This window comes from Petromyzon marinus, unplaced genomic scaffold (genome assembly GCF_048934315.1).
Source record: "Petromyzon marinus isolate PM22_M1 ecotype Great Lakes invasive population unplaced genomic scaffold, UKy_Petmar_22M1.pri1.0 PM_Scaffold_1, whole genome shotgun sequence".
Lineage (NCBI taxonomy): Eukaryota > Metazoa > Chordata > Hyperoartia > Petromyzontiformes > Petromyzontidae > Petromyzon > Petromyzon marinus.
Window position 1 is genome coordinate 3,519,458 of NW_027423057.1, and position 17,565 is coordinate 3,537,022.

Genomic DNA, 17,565 nt, shown 5'->3' on the forward strand with positions numbered 1-17,565 from the left:
GCACTAAAGGAAGAAAAATGGAGCGGCTGAACCTCACTGCCTCCTTACCGGAGGCTGTAAACATCAAGTGACCTGAAAACTGCGATGGGACGTGAAAGACAACATGGAGAGACAAGAGGGCGCCACGTGTGTTCTTCCATGGCAGCAGCAGCATCATCGCAGGCAATGAGGTTCAAATGGGCACAGGAACTTTGAGGTGGACCCACGAGTGTTTGAGCCACAGCGGCGTGCAATCGGCGACCTCTATACGCTTGGCGCAATCCGCACCGTCATTTCACGGAGCCCTTGTCCACTCGACGAGTGCGACGACGCCGTCCCACCGTCATTCGGCGCCTCGTGGTGACATCACAACAGCAAAGCGACAGGTGTTGTTTATTCATTTCTTGAGGCAATTCGAGGGCCCGGTAAAAATCGCGTTGTGATACACGCACACACCGTCAACATATACTACACCGGTTATAAAAAAAAAGCAGGGGATAGAAAGGTGGGGGAGCGGACCCGACCACAGGTATTGTTTAAAAGACGTCAAGCGGACCGGGGGTTTTAAATGCAAGTCCATGCGGACACCAACATCCGAACGATTGTACCAATAAATCCTGAACCTTCTGGAAGATTTCAGCTCCCGCTGGTTTGGATCAGGGTGATGTTGGGGCAAATTCCATTAATTGGGAAAGGTGGCAATCTTGTGGGAATGTCCTCGCCAGAGAAGAAACTTGTCGCTTCCATGTTTTATTTTCATCCGACGTCCCATTAGCGAGATCCAGAGCGTGACGGACTCATATGGAGTCGGCCTCCTGTAATTTTTCTGGTCTCATTCTCACCACAGGTGAAGGCAGAGCCACACATCAACGTGCCAATGGGGCCACGGTTGAAGTGGTGGGGCCACGGTTGAAGTGGCGGTGGCCACGGGTCATGTGGCCTCTATGTATTTTCCATGTTGAAGGCCGATTGCCCCAAACATTGCCCGTCATATGCAGTGTCACTGAATAACGTGTGAAACATACTGTAGCATATACAAAATTGTATTTTCTTCATACATTAAATACAATAAACACAATAAACATGAAATGCGTATAGGACATTTATAACTCTCTCAATGACCAAACTTGTATTTTATGAACACACTTATACGAGCAAAATATGACAAAAGTGTTCCAGATTTCAGTTTCAATTGAGACTGAAATCCGGAATCATTACCCCCTACTGACAGACTAATAATACCCGCTCGCAGGCCAAGTGCTGATTCACCTTGGGGCCTCGCCTGGTATAGAGGTCGTGGGTTAAATCCCGACGCCTGTATATCTGGAGTTTGCATGTTCTCCCCGTGACCGCGTGGATTTTTCTCTGGGTCCTTCGGTTTTTCCCTCCACATTTAGAAACATGCGTTTAAAAGTATTTGGCTGCTATATATTTCTGCGTGACAAGCCACTTTATAGCGCTTTCATTTGTGGCCCGGTCGTTCCTGAAAGAGAGCTATACAGCTGAGTGGGCCTTACCTGGTAAAATAAAAAGAGATTAGTTTTGTTAGTTTATTTTGTGCCACAGGGGGACAGCTACAGGGGGGGGGGTGCCCATTAAAATGTTCGAGATGAGATGCAACTTAAGGCGCTTGTGACTTCCCAAAAATATTATTTATGGCAGGTTTTCACATCTAAACATCCCGGGTGGCATTGAAGCCAAGAGCTCCCACCCTAGGTGAGTAGCTACGAGAGCGGTGCTGTGCACGGCGACACGCCACTTTCTCCATCTGCCTGACTTGGTATTTTCTTTTTTGTTACTTAAATAAATGTTAATGTTTCGTTTTGTGTACGCGTGTATGTACACCGTTTGGGGAGCGGTGGTGCAGCAGTTAGCGCACTACGAACTCAGCCATCTGAGTACGTGGTGTGGGGTGTGTATAACATCGCAAAACTGGGGAGGACAAAGGCAGCCAGACGTGGGGCTGGCCACACAACCACTTCTGTGCCATGCCGGCCATCATAGGTGCTACCCGTTAACAGCACTTGCCCCAGCAATCTGTTAACGGCGATACGGAGTACCTTTGTCTTTTTGTGCAATTGTGTGCTTCTGTGTGCGACGCATGCGACGATGTGCATGTTTGTGTTTGATAAATGTACATCCGCAATGTGTGTGACGCGTATGATGCGCGTGTGTGACGACGGTTGGAACAGCGATTCACGCACTGCCCTATCCACGCGGCGACCTCTCCTCAACGTCTCGAGCCTCGGCGGAGAGCGCCGCGAGGTTCGACTCCAACTCCGGCTTTCCAGGGACAAACCCCCCCCAATGCCCCTCCCCCCAGGCCCATGGGGGGGGGGGAAGTCGCTCCCCCCCTCACTCCACGCTCAGGAACTTCCTCTTCTTCGCCGTGTTCATGTACGGTCGCCAAGGCCACTCCACCTCGGCGGTGGCCGCGTTGTCCAGCGTGCCCAGTTTAATCTCATAGACTGCGCGACACACAAAAGCAAAGATCCCCCCCATGCAGCCTTTAACAGACGGCGTGGGAAAAGCGCTGTTCGTGTGTTAGCATGTAGGAAAGCCAGCACGGCACACCAAGGGGTGGGTGTGGGTGGCCAGCATTACGTCCGATCATCTTTGAATTTACACATCGCATCCGGGGTGGGGGAATGCGAGTCGGGTCACGGTACAGCGAATGCGACCAGAGCAGCGACCCCACCGACTCAAGTTCCGATCCGCTCTACAAGTCACCCGCGGGCCACCTAGCCCGAGGCTAGACTCTTACATTCAGCCCATCATCCTCTCAGGGGTCGATAAAATTTACAACCACTTCGTAGGGAAGTCCACAAGGAATGTGGAATTTCCACCGCCTCTGCAGGGGTGTAAAGTGGAGACGAGTAACAATGTGTCAGGCAGACTTACGCTCCATCTCGAATCACGGTCCCACCTCCTTCAACTCGATGTCCTTGCCGTCGCGCTTGTAGACGTTGTGCCTGTTGGGAGGGGGGAAGGGGGGCACAGAAGTCACGGGAGGGGTCGCGGCAAGTCACACGGACGGCGCTGGACTCTCATTACGTGTCCTCGCAGACGTTTGCCAGTTAGAGGCCAGCGGCCACCCTGTTTAAAACTGCGGATGCATTAGCAAATGAACAACATTACGCGCCTTCAGCTTCAGAGATGGCGTTAAATAAAAACTCTGTGCTGTTGCTCGAAAACTAAAGTAAAACGAAACTATTTTTATTTTACCACTGAGCTATGTAGCTCTTTTTCACATAAAAATGTATAGCAGCAAAATACTCGAAATTCAAGTTTCTAAATGTGTAGGGAAAAACCCGGAGGACCCGGAGAAAAATCAAAGTGACCAGGAGGAGAACATGCAAACTCCGAATATACAGGCGGACACACAGCACCTGGCCCAAAAGTCTGCTCACTCTTTCCCATTCCGAGACATCTGCAAGTTGCCGGGTGGTAGGTGTCACGTCCACCGCTGAATCTCGGTACGCGCGAGCGGCTCGGTGTTAATTTTATTTATAGAGGCGTAGCGCTGCTGTTTTTAAAACGCGTTGCCCTCACCGCAGAGAACCGTAGTGACACGACCGGCACTCTATGGAACAAAACTGTGCCGCACGCCCTCCCGCATGGTCTTATGGGAGCCTCGGTATGTCTTCAGGTCAGAAGACGTACTTGAGTTTTTCTTACGGTTCCGTTTCGACGACGTATATGTACATCATGGAAATGAGAAAGGGTTATAGCCTATACGAGGGATCTTTGTGCTTTGGGGATGGGGGAGGAAGATGTGGGTGAGACTGGCACGGTGCCCGCACGCACCCTCTTTCCGAGTCGCGACGTGAAGTTGTGCATCACGAGGTGTTGGAATGCCTCGGACATCATGTCCACGTCCGGATGTCGTGCCGCATCACCACGCTCGAGAGTGTCAAGTACACCGTGGCATCGTACCACGTGTCACATGAACAGCACGCCGGAAAGTTAGACACACCACAGGTGTCACACAGACTGTACTGGAGAGTTAAACACACTGCCCTTCCATCAGCGGCATCATACCACATCACACCACATACACAGTTAAGACACCACAATTCCCCGTCTGCAGCATCATACTACACACCGCACATCGTACGCACAGCTAAATACACCTCCATCCCCCGTCTGTTGCACCGCATCACACACGTCACACCATGCATCACACCGGGGAGCGGGAGCGGAGTGGCTATCTCATTACACTACAAATCCGGTGACCTGACTTCGACTTCCGGTGTGTCCAAGCATCGACAGTGGGGAGACAAAAGGGGCCAGATGCGGTAATGACCACACCACCCACCCCGCCGTGTGCCCTGCCGGCCTTCGTAGGTCGCTCGACAAACAGCACTTGCCCTGACAGCCTGTTAAAGACTACACGGGGGAGCTTTGTCGACTGTGGTGCGTGCGCGTGCCTGGCATACCGCGGTGCTCATGCAGGACGATGAAGTCGTTGACGGCATTGGCGCAGCACGCCCACACCAGCGCCTGCAGCTTGTGGCCTCCGTGGTTCATCGGCTGAGCGTTCGGCAGGATCAGCTTCTTCTCCTGCGGTGGTGGTGGGATGGTGGTGGTGGTGTGGTAACATGACAGCAAGCGGTCACACGCCGAGTCCGCTCTTCCCACCGGCGTCCGTCCCGGCCACGCTGCGTTCGCCCCCCCACCTCCCCGCCCTACCACTGTATCCGACTCGGGTTGTGTTGTTTGTTTTTTCCATTGCGGAAGCCGAGCCGAGCCGTACCGGTATACGGGGTCGCCAAACCCCGTGTTGGCACAACTGGGATGCACCATTGGAAAAACTTTACTATTTATATTTTACCAGGTAAGGCCCACTGAGCTATGCAGCTCTTTTCCAGAAGCGACCTGGCCACAAATCATAGCTCAACTAAGTGGCTTATCGTCATGTGTAAATTTATAGCAGCCAAATACTCTTAAACGGACGTCGATTCTAAATGCGGAGGGAAAAACCGGAGGACCTGGAGAGAAATCCACGCGACTCCTCGGAAAGAGGCACGCAACTCCAAATATACAGCAGGCATCAGGGTCAGGATTGAACCTGCGACCTCCTGTATACCAGGTGAGGGAGTTAACATCTCGCCACAGTGGCGCCCCCAATGGTACATCTTTCCGTGACCACCGACCGTGCGTAGTGCTACAGTAGATACATTTTCGATGAATGGAAGGGATCGGTCATCGGGAAAAGGCGGACTGAATCGCGAGGAATGAAGTTGACAAAAGCTGCATGCACCAAACCAAAGTGTCCAACGCTCCACCACTTACGACCACCCCCCCCCCCCCCCACACAGCCTCCACCTTTCATCAACAACCAGATTTCTTCTGGTTAACTCAACGGATGCGAGTTATCTCACACTGCACAAGCCCGATGATTGGTCGACACGGCTCGTGTGAGGTGCAAAGAACTGATTCTAAAGCCGATAGAGAACATGTGTGTGTGTGCGGTAATTTAGCAGTTAGCATGCTGCCCGACAAACCTAGTGACCCGAGGTTGATTTCCGTTCATGGCCAACACCAGTGGCGATTATCTGAACTGGTCCTGGGCCTCCCCTAGATCAACTCAGCCTCAAATGAGTACCTAGTGCGGTGTGTAAACATTACCAGAGAGATAAAGGTGGCCAGTTGTGGTGCTAGCCACCAACACCCTCGCAAACAGCACCTGTCCCAAAAGCCTGTTAAGGCTATATGGGGGACCTCTGTCTTTGCGCGCTTGTACACATGCAATACACGAGGACCCACATTCCTCGTGTGACCCCAAACCCTGTAGCCCCTGTGACCCCGTGCCCGCACCTTGATGAACTGCTTGAGGAGGGAGCTGGGGTCGTGTGAGGTCGTCGCCATGATGTGTGGGTCCTTCACGCCGGCTCAGCGGTACTTGTCATCCATGTGGCTGCTCCCTCCTACTGACACGGGGGGGGGGGGGTGGATAGAAAGAGGTGGTAGATGGGGCAGGGGGGACGGAGAGGGTAGGTTATCATTTGCCATACTTCACCGTGCAGGTGAGTGAAGGTGTGTGTGTGGGTGGATGGAAGGAGCGACCAGGAATGGTTTAGAATATCACTCTGCAGTGATCGCATTGATTTTGTGTAGCGAGCTGAGCACTAATGAGACCTGGATGAGTCCCAATTGCAAGAGTGGGTGGGTGATATGGCAGGTGAGTGGGTAAATTGAGTAAAATGATGAGTGAGTGAATGAGTGGGTCAGTGCAAGTTAAACCTCTTTGTTACAGCACGTAGCCAACCGTGGTAATCGGAAGTGTGACAAACTAACCACAAAAAGTAGTTCTCAAGAAATGAGTTTGTCAATCTAGACGATGATTTAAAAGTGCAAAGCTCCAGTGGCTTCCTAATATTGTAAGGAAGACCGCTCCAGAAGGAAGACTGCTCCAGAAGCACACGTTATGTGGTGACCACGGCCTTCATTTGACATTCCACAAAAATTTACGCCAGCCATCACACACACACGGCCGACTCTTTTTCCACGTTCACGCCACGGGATTTTTCAAAGTCCACTTGGGAAGCAATCGCCGTGCAGTATTTAGGGTCAACGCAACTGCGGCATTAAACCCATTAAACCGGTGGGGGGGGGGGGGGGTTGAGGGCCCGCCATTCTCGAACCGCGAACCTCCGCGGCAAAACACGGTGCCACCGCTTGGCAGGAAGGACCGACGGCGAGCCGGGGATGCGCGCCGACTCGGCGTGTCTAGCGGGCGGAGACGTGCGACGCTTATCCCTCTGCCTCGGGAGTCTCGCGGGAAGGAAGAGAGAGATGCGAGGAGACGTGATGGTGAGGGATGTGAGATCACCCTCCCCTCCCTGGTCGAACTCCACGGCCTTCTGGAGTTCAAGCGCCTCCCACCGCAGGTCCGTAGGCAGCACCAGGTTTTCTTCGGTGACGACGTCAGGGGGACAGGGGGCAGTGGGTGGGGGGCGGGCAGGGGAGAATTAACAAGGAAGAAAAATCATGCGCACGCATGGATTCATTCGGAAACGCTTTCCAACGCGCGGTTGTCTTCTCGCCTGTATTGTCAGACCGTCTTGTCCCATCTTAGTCCGTCTTGCGTGTCTCATTTTCTCTAGATCCGTCTCTAGTCTGTCTTGCGTGTCTCAACGTCTCTAGTCTGTCTCGCTGTCTCTCGTCTGTCTTGTCGTCGCGAGCCCATCTCTAGATCCGTCTCGCCGCCCGTTACCATCGAGCGCCCTCTTGAGCCGCGCCTTCTCCTCTACGAGGACCTTCTTGGCCTCCTGCGCCTTGCGGTAGAGGTACTCGCCGTGCAGTTGCGCCTCCTCAGCTGCACCACCAAACAAAGACAAAGATCCCCCATGTAGCCGTCGACAGGACTGTCGGGTGCAAGTGCTGTTAACGAGCAGCACCTTTGATACACGAAGGGGGGTAGGTGGCCAGCACCACATCCGGCCGCCTTAATCTCCCCAGTGGCGATGTTTACACAACGCACCAGGTACTCATTTGAGGCTGAGTTGACCAAGGGGAGGCCCAGGAACGGAATCGTCACCAGTGTTGGCCGTGAGCGGGAATTGAACTCGGGTCGCTGGGTTAGTAGTGCAGCGTAGTGCTAATCGCGAGACGACCATAAACAACAACCGCCATTCGCCACGAAGTGGTGGAGATGTCACCACGGCGCTCGTGCCAGGCTACGTGCAGGTTAAGGCCACATGAAGCGTCGAACGCCCGCTGGCAGCAGGAGGTCACAGACAGACAGACCCAGGTTGCCATTGGTTGCTTGACTGAGATGACTGGCCGATGCACCACCTGTGCCCCCTACTGTGCTACACTACCGCTCCCACCTACACAAACTCTCTTGGGCTATACTCTTTGGTTCTTTCGGTAAAGTCACATAGGCATAAAATATAAAATAAATTAAATCACGACGTTTCGGGCACAACACAAGCGTCCATCATCAGGTGGGACAAACCACAGCAAGAAACAATTGCCGACGTGGGCAAAAGAGCTGCTGTAAACAAGAGACTATATAGGTAAGAGAAGGGGGGAGGATCAGGGAGGAGAGATAGAGAGGGGGGGTATGAGGAGGGGAGTGCTGAAGAGAGCGGGGCTGGGAGTGGGAAGCTTAAGAAATTAGAGATGCGGAAAGTTAAGGCAACACCATAAAGCAGTTAAGGTTTTACCTGGTTAATAACATTCTTCCAATGATTACTCAATTTGTATCCATCTTCTCGGTTGAAGTTATGTCTGTGTTTATATATCTGGATGGCTTCATGAACAAACCTTTGATAGTAGCCCGAAGGTTTGCAGAGCGGCACCACGATACTCCTAGCGACGTCGTTGATTAATGTCTGTAATTAATATCGATGGTGAATCTCTGTAATTAATATCGATGATTCGATTCCACGAGAACAGATTCACAAGAATCGATTCCACAACTATTTTAGTAAAGCGAAGTACGCGATTCGATTCAAACGTGTTCGTTCCGGTCTCATCAGAATCGGTATTGATTCTGTGCTGGAGGAATCCAATGAGCTATAAAGCTCTTTGATCAAAGATGTGCCAGTAGGGGGCACGGGGTCATAACGTCACAACAAACAATACAAAAACGATAGGAGTGCAAAGGGAATGGTAGCAAACCACTAAAAATAGATGAAATAAACCATATAAGTTCATACTCTTTGGTTCTTTCGGTAAGAAGTCTCGCTCTCCGTTCCACCCACTACAACTGGCGTCAGAAGTAGCCAAATAGTAAGATGAATCGCTATAATGGAGACGCGAAGAAAAACTCGTACCAGGGCTCCAGTGGAAGAGGAGGACGACTCAACACCACTGGGGTTGGCAGCCCCGGAAGGGGGAGGAGAAGCGACGCCGGCCGAGCTGCTCACTGCCCGGCCGCCCGGCGGCTCACCACCGTCGGAGAGGGCGCTTCAGGTGGCTCACTCCCGCCTCGCCCAACTCCTGCACGCGGCGGCATCCATCCTCGACGAAATACATCGCGGGTTATGACCACAACAAATATAATCACAATCACTGCGACCATAATCGCCGTAACCACAAATATAATCATAACCACCAACTACATAACCACAAGTATAAACACTACTGCCACAAATATAACCATAACCACCACAACCATAACAACCAACATAACCACCACAACAACCACAATGATGCTGATACACTCTCACACCATGTGGGTCCCCTTGTCTCCTTGTGTCTCCCTGTGGGTGAGTGGATGGGTTGGCGAGAGAGTCGGTGGGTTGGCAAGAGAGTCGGTGGGTTGGTGAGAGAGTGGGTGGGTGGCAGAGTGAGTGACCGGTGGCAGAGTGAGTGACCGGTGGCAGTGGGTGACCGGTGACTAAGTGGGTGGGTGGCAGTGGGTGACCGGTGACCAAGTGGGTGGGTGGCAGTGGGTGACCGGTGACGAAGTGGGTGAGAGAGTGGGTGGCTGAGTGGGTGGCCGAGTGGGTGGCTGAGTGAATTGGTGAGTGGATGAGTGCCAGAGTGGGTGGGTGAATGGCTGAGTGGGTGGGTGAGAATCAGTATGTTTTTGCTGGAGGAATCCGATGAGCTATGAAGCTCTTTTTCATAGATGCCCAGAGAGTGGCTGAGTGGGTGGCTGAGTGAGTGTCGGTGGGTGTGAGTGGGAATGAAATCTAACCTGCACCTCTGCATTGCAAATCCAGCGAGCTAACGCCCTGCGTGTGGTGGGGTAAAGTGTGGGCATGGCCACTTTGCTCCAACACGTCCGGACCAGCGTGGAAGAGTAGACCAAATACCTCTATATAGCGGCCTCTAGTGGATGCCTTTTCCAGCAGCAGGCGATTCGCATCCACAACAAACCCGTCCCTCCAGGGATAAAAACACACGGCAGTCTGAGAGTGCCTCTCATCAGCTATGGCTCAACACGAGGGCCACTCTGGGGCCGGTTTCCACCGTCAGCGCCTCATCATCAGCAGCAGCAGGGCCGGGCTCTGCTTGAAGCAGCGCCGTGAACTCAGCAGGCGTCTAGGACGTGACGGCTGTGGGCCAGGCGCCTCCTCCTCTGTCTCCCCCCACCACCGCCGCCACTGCTGATGTGTGCACACCGCGCGAGGTTCTCACCTTCAGGCTGAGTCGACGTAGAGGAGGCCCAGCGAGCCGCCGCTTCAGAAGCTTTCGCGAGCCACTGACGGTGGCCGTGAGCGGGAAACCAAATCAGCCGCTCGCCACCCACAATCCACAGCGCGCGCCGCCTCCACTCGCCCCCTGCCTGACTGTAAGTAGCAGCGGGGGGAGGGGGGTGGGGCATGGGGGGTGAGGGGGGGGGTTGAGGGGGAGCATGGGCGGGGGTTGCCAGGGGGGGCAAGGGGGGTCGCGAGGGGGGGGATGCTTGGGGGGGGGGTTGTGAAGGGGGAGGGGCAGGGGGGGAAAGAGGGAGCATGGGGGAGGAGCTTAGGTGAGGGGGAGGAGCTAATGGCTATTACACCACGCCGCGTCTCGCGCCACGTGCTTCCCCTGGCAGTTTGGCCGTTAGGCGTGGAACCGAGCTGTGGGTGAGTGGTGGCGGTGGTGGTGTGAGTCTTTCTATGTGAGTCTGTGTGTGAGTCTCTCTAAGTGAGTCTCTGTGTGAGTCTGTGTACGTGTGTGTGGGTCTGTGTGAGTCTGTGTGTAGCAGTGACCCGGTCTCAAATGAGTACCTGGTGCGATGCGTAAACATCGCCACTGGGGAGACAAAGGCGGTCGGGCGTGGTGCTAACCACCCACCCCTTCGTTTACCGTGCCGGCCTTCATACGTACTGCTTGCTAACAGCACTTGCCCCTACAGCCTGTTAAGGCTCTATGAGGATCGTTGTCTTTGGTGTCCTGTATTAGCAGGAGGAGGAGTGGTGGTGTTAATGTTGGTGGTATTAGTGGTGGTGGTGTTAGTGATGGTGGTGTTAGTGGTGGTGTTTGTGGTCTTAATAATGGTGGTGTTGGTGTTAGTGATGGTGGTGTTAGTGGTGGTGGTTGTTCGAGGTATTGTTGCTGGTGTTAGTGATGGTGGTGTTGGTGGTATTAGTGGTGGTCGTGTTAGTGATGGTGGTATTATTGGTGGTATTATTGGTGGTAGTGTTAGTGGTGGTGGTGTTAGTGGTGTTGGTGGTGGTGGAGTTGATGTTGGTGGTGGTGTTTTTAGGGTTCGTAGTGTTAGTGGTGGTGTTAGGAGTGGTGTTAGTGCTGGTGTTAGTTGTGGTGTTAGTTGAGGGGAGCGGTAGTGTAGCGGTTAACGTGCTGCGCTACAAACCTGGCGACCCGGGTTCGATTTCCGCTCACGGCCAACACCAGCAACGATTATCTGAACCGGTCCTGGGCCTCCCCTAGGTAGACTCAGCCTCAAATGAATACCTGGTACGATGTGTAAACATCGCCACTAGGGAGACAAAGGCGGCCAGGCGTGGTGTTAGCCACCCACCCCCTCGTGTGCCATGCCGACCTTTATAGGTGCTCGCTAGCAGAAATTGCCCCTACAGTATATTCAGGCTATACGGGGGATCTGTCTTTGTTAGTGGTGGTGGTGTTAGTAGTGGTGTTAGTGGTGGTGCTAGTGGTGGTGTTTGTCGCGGTGTTGCTGGTGTCCGAACAAAGGAGCGACGCTCACAACAACGACCTTTGACCTGGGCGGCTGAAATGTAGCACGTTGGCACAGTCATCTCAGTCAGTCAACTCTTGGCACCTGGGTCTGACCTGTGACCTGTCAGTGAGCCTTCAGCATTTCACGTGGTCTCAAAGTGCACCTGGCCTGGCATTTGCTGCTGCTTAGTGGCAAATGGCGGTCTTTGTTGTTTTTGTTGTGTTTCGTGTTGTGGGTGAGTGGTGAGGTTGTGAGTCTGTGATGATGATGTGAGTCCGTGTTGATGATGAGAGTCCGCATTGTGACATGACGCGTGTTTAGACATGAGAATTGTCGCACACCATCGGTTTTGTGTGACCCTCACCTGCGTCTCCCGCTCTCCACGCAGAGACCCGGACCGTGCGAGAAACGCAGTGAGCTCTGAGCACCCTACTCTGCAAGTTGCTGCCATGGAGGTACGTGTGGCTCTTCAACTCGTGTGGTAAAATATGGGTGGACGTGTGTTTTCCCCTCGACTTGTGCCTACCTGTCACCTACCTGTATACCTGGATGTGCTTCTCCTTGTCCGCCTGAGTATGTGTATGTCTATCAGAGTGTGTCTCCGAGATCCTGTTGGTGTGCCTGCCTGTCTACGCGTGAGCATTTACAGCACTATTATCTATCCACTGATGAATGAGAATGCCTTCCTCCCTGAGACCTTGCTACCCCTCAAATGCTGTGATGGAATAATCCGCCAAGCGCCGATTTTGTCGCACCATCTCTCTGGTGGCTCTCCTCTCCGATGTGTTTCCTTCCTTGGCTGCCGCTCCGTTATTATTCTTCACTATCAGCCATTGTTGTCCCTCCTTGCCATGGCTCGTCATGCCCGATCCCCAATCACTCTTTAACAATTTGAACAATCCCTGCGTGTGACCTCAAAATCCACGCATCTTTCATTGTTAATCCAAGCATGGCATCTGATATTGGCCAAATATTCCAATGCTGAGAAACGACAACATCTCGGCAGGACCCTCCTGAATGTGGAGCCCGGGATCTCAGAGATGCTGGCTCAGTGCTCGCCTTCTGCACTTGCTCCAACATCTTAATCAAGCCTATGTGGTGGACCTTTGTCTTTGTGTGTGTGTAGATGAGCCGAGCTGGAGAGGCTCGGAGTAACGACACGTCTTGCACCACGTGGAGTGCGCTGTCCTCAGACGGCACCGGCTCCATCTGTAGCAAATCGCCGAAAGGTAAGAACAGTAATGAGGGACGTCACAGTGGCCACGGTAAATAGTGGGACATCATGATGGCCATGTTGCATGGGGGACGTCACAGTGCCTTTGGTGTATGAGAGATTTTATGGTGATTGTATGGGTGATGTCAAGATAGCAATGCTACATGGGGGACTTAATGGTAATCATGTTTTGATTTAAAGCTTTCGTGGCTGCAGGGATTCATATTCTTGGTTCTTTCGGTAAAATCACGTAGAAGGGCAATAATAAAATTATAAAATATAAAACAATAAAAATCTCACGACGTTTCGACTGCAACACAAGTAATCATCATCAGGTGTGAAAACCACAGCAAGAACCACAGCAAGAAAAATTGAAATTTTCTTGCTGTGGTTTTCACACCTGATGATGATTGCTTGTGTTGCAGTCGAAACATCGTGAGAATTGCATTATTTTATTATTTTATTGTTTCCCTTCTACGTGACTTTACCGAAAGAACCAAGAATATGGTAATCATGTTGCATTAGAGACTGCATCATGGTTGCCATGTTACATGGGGGACTTCATGGTGGCCATGTTGCATGGGGATAATTATCTGTGCTCTGGCCTCAGTACTGAAACAACATCAAACGCTTTCAGAATTGCTTCTGCGGCCATCTTGAATGCTCTTCCAATATTAGGAAACCACTGAAGCTATCCGCGTTTAAATCATCAAGTTTGACAACTAATATCTATACTCATTCGCTCTTTCGGTAATGTCACCTAGGTAGAAATAAAATAAAACAAATCACGACGTTTCTATCGCAACACAATCAATCTTCATCAGGTGGAACAACCACAGCAATAATAAAATGCTGAAGTAGGTGAGAGAGCTGCTGTGGCAAGAGGTTATCGGTAAGAAAGGGGGGAGGAGCAAGCGGGGGAGAGAGAGGGGAGCTGCGTGAGCGCTAGGGGGAGAAGAAGTGAGGCTGGGGGGGGACGTAGGCGGAGGTAGAAGTGGTAAGCTGAGTATGGGACATGGTGGGAAAGTAAATCTGAAAAATCTACTAGTACCTGGCGCGTGTGATGGAAACAACCACAACCAGTTAAGGCTTTACCTAGTTAAAAACATCCATCGAATGATTGCTCAATTTGTATCCATCTTCTCGGTTGAAGTTATGTCTATGTTTGTATATCTGGATGGCTTCATGAAAAAACCTTTGATAGTTACCTGAAGGTTTGCAGAGTACCTTGGTCTCGGAAAAAAACAATATCACGCGAGCCCACAGCGTTATAACAATGGTCAGACACGGCAGAGGTATTGGTTCTGCGATGTTTCAGATCTGCCTTGTGTTCGCTAACACGGTCCGCGACATGTCAATTCGTTTTCCCAATGTAACTGCTACCGCAGGTACAACTCAGTTTGTCGACTCCAGGATATTGCATGTCAGGATGGGATTAGATCACGGATTTTGTGTACTGTATTGAATCGGACTTGGATCTTGTGTTTGTTTAAGATTTTGGAAATATTTTTGGTAACACCTGCTATGTATGGTAAAGTGATGGTCTTGATAGGCGTCTCAGTGGATTGTTTCTACATGGTTGGAGAAACAGCTTTGCGAATAATGCTGTCCCAGTACCCATTCATCTTAAGAGTCTGGTGTACGTGTTCCAGTTCACTGGCTTGGTGGTGTTGGTTGCAAATGCAGTGGCCCTATGGTGTAGTGGTTTGATGAGGGAATTCTTCTGCGCCGGATCGTGGTGGGAATTAGGTTTTAGATAGGTCTCTTCTCAAACAAAACATCCAGGAATTAGTAGCTTACCATCATTCTCCACTTCCATGGTGAATTTGATGGATGGCTGTATGGAATTTATGTTGTTGAGAAATTGATTCAATGTTGGCAGGCCATGTGGCCAAATGACGAAAGTGTGATCTACGTATCTCTTCCACAAGGAAGAACGTTGGGTGCATGTCTGGATGACATCAGTTTCAAATTTCTCCATGAAAACATTCGCTATCACTGGTGATAAGGGGGGACCCATGTGGGTACCTTCATTTTGTTTGTAGAAAGTACCATTCCTGGTGAAGTAAGTGCTGGTTCAGCGTTTCTACTGCTGCATGCATTTTTTTTCCGCCTGAGGACGACCGCTTGTGTTGCGATCGAAACGTCGTCATTTATTTTATTTTATCCATATGTGACTTTACCGAAAAAAACAAAGAGGAAGTGTTAGTAAGGCAGTTCCTAACCAAAGTTGGTACATCAGCATTCAGTCCATGTTGGACCAAGTCTTCAATTATTGCTAAGGTGTCAGGTACAGGAACCTTGGTGAACAGAAAGACTACATCAAAGCTGACGAGCAAATCATCTGGGGACAGTGAAATGCCTTTGATTAGAGAGATAAAGTGAGCTGAGTTTCATACTGCTGAGGTAGTCTTGCCTGTGAATGGAAGCAAGGTCTCAGACAGAAATTGGGCCAGTTTGTAGGGAGGTGAGTTGATAGTGGAAACGATGGGTCGAAGTGGAGTATCTTCTTTATGGAATTTTGGAAGACCATATAATCTGGGTGGTCTATTAGCAGAAGGTTTTAGGGAGAACTGCTTGAATGGTTCGATTAGAGAAGTCGAATTGGTAATGATATTGTTTGTTTTTAAAGCCAGGCAGTTGGTCGGATCTTTGTTGATTTTGGTGTAATTGCTATCATTAAGAAGGTCCTGGATTATGTTGCTGAATGTGGTTTTATCCATGACGACAGTAGCATTGCCCTTGTTGGCTGAGAGGATGACTTTGTCCTCTCTATTTTTTAATTTGGTGAGTTCAGAGCGCTCGTCCTTGCTGATGTTATTAATAGGATTCTTAGCATTTTTAAAGATGGTGGCAATTTTAAATCTTTCCACGTCTGTCGGGATGTGTCCCAAGCCTTTGAGGGCTACATCTACCTGGGTTTTTATATCATCCACTGGGATGTGTTTGAGGGTGACAGCAAAATTCAGCCCTCTAGCTAGTACCGATTTTAGGCTATCGGAGATTGTGCTGTTACTCTGATTAATAGCAGTCTTTTTTATGTGTGGATCTGGTTTCTTTTTTGACAAGTTATTGAATTTAGCAATAAGGTTAACCTTGCATTTGGAAGACATTGTTGTGGCAGAAGAAGCAGTCATGTTATCTACAAGGTTCCAATCAGATGCGGACATTTTATCTGTTAATGTTAAGTGTGATTGTAGGAGACATTTGTCTAAATTATCAAGTTCAAGCCGGAGTAGTCTTATCCTCTCTGAGATTAGAGAAAGGCTAGCTCTGAATAAGATCCGTTTAGAGTTGGGTTAAGTGACAGAAGCAGATGTGAGTTTAAATGTGGTCGGTATTATCTTGTTGTCGCGGCATCTCTTCAGAAAGGTGAGTGACTCGATCATGTGAGCCTTCTTCTCTCGCAGTCTGTTAAAGGTTCTAACAGATGTGTGGAACCTATTTGCGTGGTTAGTTTATTAACCTTCCCCCACACTGTTGATTAGCACCATTGGCTACATGCGGTGCAAAAGAATTTCAACATACATAGCTGGGATTGGCAAAAACATCCCAATCCTGAAATATTTACTCTATAAATTGCTCAAAAGTTTGGTTCACACACCTGTTGTTGTTATTCTCCTCGTGCCTACAGAAATCCTGGCTCACTTTGGCCCTCACTTGACCGACCGCGAAAAGCTGGAGCTCGCAGCCATTCAAGAAGTGTGGTACTTTGCACTCGACAACAAACCCAAGGGATGCAACAGGCATGGATATGATGACGACGAACGTAATTACATTCTGGTGAGGCTCACCACAAAACTACAGCCTTGGGGGTGGTCACAGGGCCCAGAGGTAGCGGGGTTTGTGGCTTCTTATTATTGCACCTGAATTACCAACCAGGGCACACACCAACGCGCTTCAAAATCAGAATGTTTAATCCCGAGTAAAGCCCTTTTAGATAAGAAGCAATTTTTCAAGGGAATCTTCGCCAGCAGACAGTATCAAAGCATTCGACAATTACACCCACTCACACACTTACATACCCACCCCCAGACGCACTCACTTGCTGACTCACTCACTCATTCACCCACTCAATCACTCACCGACCCACTCGCCCACTCACCAATGCACTCACCCGCACACATCTGAATCAGAAGTTTATTTCCCGAGTAAAGCCCATTGAGCTCAGAAGCTCTTTTTAAGGGTGACTCAGCCAGCAGACATCTGAGCATTCCAAATTATGGTTAAAAATAACTTCATAATTCCAAGCATTTTTTTTTGTTAAAATTACATTCGCACTTCTTAAATGTTGTGATTTTAACAATAGTCAGTTTAAATGATTGTACGTTTTGTTCAGTTCCGACATGATCACCTCCACTACCGCTATGAGGTGCTCAAGATGATTGGGGAAGGAGGTCAAGGCCAGGTGGTCCAGTGCCTTGACCACAAGAGGAACACCCTGGTAGCTGTAAAGATCCTGGTGTCACCGTCGAGGTAAGACTTCAGAGACGTGCCATCACGAGGCCGACGTTGTTAAGTCCATTGCCGTGCAATGCGGTGGTGACACTCATGCTTCACAGCGAGAAGGGGGGCCTTGGTTCGGCTCCTGACTCGGGCACCATCGTGTGTGGAGTGTGTACCTTCTACCCCTGTTCTGCATCGATTCCTTCTAGGTACTCTGGTTTTTCGTCTCTAAAGCTTAAAATACATGCTCACACAGTGTGAACTGGTATCGGCCAAAACATCCCATTGCTACAAGATTACCTCCACATTACAGTAAGTCATCATTTAATGCTGTAGATAC

General features: G+C 50.5%; 1 long non-coding RNA gene across 2 annotated transcripts; it reads right to left on the reverse strand.

The window, feature by feature from the left end:
• Positions 1-3,790: 3,790 nt before the first annotated feature.
• On the reverse strand, positions 3,791-10,214 carry LOC142922515 (uncharacterized). 2 transcript variants are annotated; one of them, XR_012940114.1, is made up of 6 exons: positions 10,078-10,214; positions 8,766-8,952; positions 6,634-7,300; positions 5,800-5,909; positions 4,419-4,542; positions 3,791-3,882 (listed from the first exon to the last, which is right to left on the reverse strand). It is a non-coding gene; the product is annotated as an uncharacterized LOC142922515 (long non-coding RNA). The 2 variants fall into 2 exon arrangements; XR_012940113.1 differs by lacking the exon at positions 10,078-10,214 and having other exon boundaries at positions 8,766-10,045.
• Positions 10,215-17,565: the final 7,351 nt, after the last annotated feature.